The following is a 3,732-nucleotide window of genomic DNA, read 5'->3' as shown; positions in this document are numbered from 1 at the left end:
ATCATCCAGACATTTCTGTAGTGCTGCAAACTTGTGTATGTCTATCAAAGAAAAAACTTGTTGGTGTAGGAGTGCATATCATTAAACACACATATATATTTTATTCTCTCGTGTGTCGCGTGTGACTGATTCGAGTTCCATATACAGTTACATATTCATACTTTTATATACCCACGCGTGCCGCGTGATCTACTTTAGCTGCCACCTTTGCCTCCACGCTTATCCAAACATGAATATGTTCGCTGCTCCTCAGCAGTAGCTGAGCTACCGATGCTGGTAGGCTAGCGCTACCAATGTACTATCAACATTTGCATAGACACCAGTGAGCTCTCAAAGCAAGCAATATATAGCACTACACACTCGTCATCGAAGTATAGAACTGAACACAAAAGGGGAGAGTGACCAGAAAGAGAGGAGCAATGTCGGCTCAGGCACAGACCATAGAGGTTCCCACGGACGCTGAGCTGCTGCAGGCACAAGCTGACCTGTGGCGCCACAGCCTCTACTACCTCTCCTCCATGGGTCTACGCTGCGCCGTCGAGCTCGAGATTCCGACTGCCATCCACCGGCTCGGCGGGGCCGCCTCGCTGCCCGACCTGATGTCCGCGCTGTCCCTTCCCTCGGTTAAGATGCCATTTCTCCGCCGGGTCATGCGCGTGCTCGTCACGTCGGGCGTCTTCGCCGCCGACAACGACTCTGGGTCTGAGGCGATCTACCGCCTCACACCGTTGTCCCGCATCCTGGTGCACGGTGTAGTAGCGGATGAGCACCACAGCCAGAAGTATTTTGTGATTGGCGTGACCTCGCCGCATTATACGGAGGCGGCGATGGGGCTGGCCGGCTGGTTCAAGAAGGACCATGAGCCACCGGTGCCGTCACCCTTTGAGGACATCTTCGGGGTGCCGCTCTGTGATGACAGAACGCCGCTCCTAGACAAGGAGCTGGACGATGTTGTCACACAAGGCTTGGCTGCCCACGACAACCTGGGGATTGCCACGGTGATGCGGGAGTGCCATGACCTTTTCAAGGGGCTAGACTCATTGACTGACTGCGGCGGTGGTGATGGTACGACGGCGAGAGCCATCATCAAGGCTTACCCCCACATCAAGTGCACTGTGCTAGACCTTCCGAAGGTGGTCGACAAAGCCCCAGAAGATGGTCTCGTTACCTATGTCGCAGGTGACTTGTTCCATTCCGTCCCATCATCACAAGCTGTGATGCTCAAGGTAGGTAGTAACAATTCAAGAGAGAGTGCTTTATTTTTTATTTTGTTTCGCAAAAAAACATTATTTGGAGCTCTTGATCTTAATGGTTTGCATATTGTTGCAGCTTGTGCTACACTTCTGGAGCGATGAGGATTGAGTGAAAATCCTAGCTCAGTGCAAGAAGGCCATTCCTTTGCGCGAGGAGGGAGGGAAGATAATAATCATTGAAATTGTGGTTGGACCTTCCTTAGGGCCAATAATGTTTGAAGCCCAACTCCTTATGGATATGCTTATGATGGTGAACTCAAAAGGGCGTCAACGGGATGAAAATGACTGGAGCAAACCGTTCACTAAAGCGGGGTTCACGGACTACAAAATTGTGAAGAAACTAGGAGCTCGATGTGTCATTGAGGTCTATCCATAAGATATTGTGCTATATGCACATTAATAAAGGGAGTACCTATTACTATAAATGTAAGTTGCATGGACAGTAAGTAGTTTATAAGTGCCCAGCTTAATTCATTGCTTTATGGTCCATGCAATGTTGGCTTTGGGAAGTAATAAAGCACTTGGTGTGCATCTTCTATCATGTTGCTAAAGATGGTTTGTTGTATGTCATCAATATATTATATGTTTTTAAAAATTATCTTGTTACTTGCAGCTTTTGCCGAGTACTGGACTTGATAAAGGTACCTTTTGCCGAGTGCAGCTCTCGGCAGCTGCGGCGCTTGGATGCCCACTGTCAACGTCCAAGATATAGTTTGCCAAACTTGTAAGTTGTGCACAGATGGTTTGCCGAGTATCATGTTGCGGTGCGCCCATGAGTGGGAGCTCGGCACACAGCTTGGAACTGGGCAAAGATGAATTTATTTATTTTTAGTTAATTGGACTCCCTCTTCTTTTTAATTGAAAAGACATGCAACGCTCCTGCATGTTCTTGAATAAAAAAATAAAAAAATTTAGTAGTGTCTTCTGATTCATATAGCTGATGCAAAAACAGATGACCATAGGCATGACCATGCTTTTACTTTTATTCTATGAGTGCCCTAAAGCAAAGCCAAGAAAGCTGGTTGCTGTCTTAGTTCTTGATCGCGTACGTCCACGCCCAGCAGATTGGATCCGATTGGAGTCACTACCGGACTCGCGGTCTATGCCTACGGCCATGGGCCGTCGTCATAGGGGCTGTACCGTCGGCATAGATCTATGCATACGGCTGCCGTCGACATAGACCCGTCGGCGTAGATATCGTCAGCGTAGTCTTGTCAGACCGTCGGCATAGGGCCCTATGCCGATAGCCTGGCGTCAGCCGTCAGCATAGTTTAGCCGTCGGCGGTGTTTTCCGTCTGACGGCAACGGACGGCGCTGTCAAAAGCGCTGACGAATCGTGCAACGGCACGTGGCAAAGGTATGCCGACGGCAAAGCCGTCGGCATACCTTTGCCACGTGGCATCCCGTGGTGCTCCTGGTGGCAGGGCTATGCCTACGGCAGGCATAGATGGATCTATGCCAACGGCTTTGCCGTGGGGATAGCTCTGCCACGTGTCATTCCCTGGTTCCTCCTGGCGGCAGGGCTATGCCTACAGCAAAGCCGTCGGCATAGATCTGCCACGCGGCGAGCCCCGGTAACTCCTGGGCTTATATATGCCGACGGCTTTGCCGTAGGCATAGTTTTATTATTATTTTCCCTGTTTTCTCTTTTCCAATTCATTTGACAACATTTCAAAGCAGAATAATATGGAATTATGCAGAAATATGACAGTTCATCATCTAAACATACTCAAGTTCATCTAAACATACTCAAGTTCATCATCATCATCTAAAGATCATCACCGGCGGAAGTTCATGAACATAAAAGTAGTGCAAGACATGGAACATCATAAAAGTAGGAACATGAAAGGCATGGCACGACGGCCACATGCACGGAATCATCAAGCAAGACCACCTCCGCCAAAACCACCTCCGCCAAAACCACCACCACCAACACCACCTCCGCCAAAACCGCCACCGCGACCACCATCACTCTGCCAGATCGGAGTGATTGGGGTCGACGGAGCAGGAGTCGAGCCACCGGTCCCCTACATGTTTCAGAAAAGATTCTAACGGTAAATATGATATGATAGTGTTGAATGAACGAGAACTAGTTTGCCAGTAGTTAGGCAAATGTACTAACCGGACTATCACTGCCTAGTGCCACCCATTCATCGAACGTGGGCACGTGTGGGGGTTCTCCCGCAGGTGGTGGTGGGGGTCCCATTTGTGGTGGATCCGTGCGGTTACTCCAAGACACCAACATAGCCTGGATGTTAGTTAATCAAGCAAACTAGAAGGTTAGAAGGAATGAAAGTGCAAAAATTTAGCTTGGTTTTAAGAGGGAAAAACTAACCGTCATCATCTGACGGTTGTAATCATCGTTTGCCTTCACTCGTTTCAAGTACTCCCGCACCTCGAGATTCCTATGATCGACAAACTCCTTATATGCCTACATAATTTAGGTTGTTTCTAAGTGAGCAATGCTGAAAATAAACTG

The 3,732-nt window shown here is 48.7% G+C and overlaps 1 pseudogene across 1 annotated transcript; it reads left to right on the top strand.

The window, feature by feature from the left end:
* Nucleotides 1-263: 263 nt before the first annotated feature.
* Nucleotides 264-1,794, top strand: LOC125525056 (putative O-methyltransferase 2; annotated as a pseudogene). The gene is made up of 2 exons (XR_015611624.1): nt 264-1,226; nt 1,330-1,794. The product of XR_015611624.1 is annotated as a putative O-methyltransferase 2 (transcript).
* The last annotated feature ends 1,938 nt before the right edge of the window (nt 1,795-3,732 follow it).

This window comes from Triticum urartu, chromosome 7A, assembly GCF_056163025.1.
Source record: "Triticum urartu cultivar PI428250 chromosome 7A, HENAU_Tu73, whole genome shotgun sequence".
NCBI lineage: Eukaryota > Viridiplantae > Streptophyta > Magnoliopsida > Poales > Poaceae > Triticum > Triticum urartu.
Note: the sequence above shows the minus strand (reverse complement) of the source record. Positions and strands in the feature narration are given on the sequence as shown.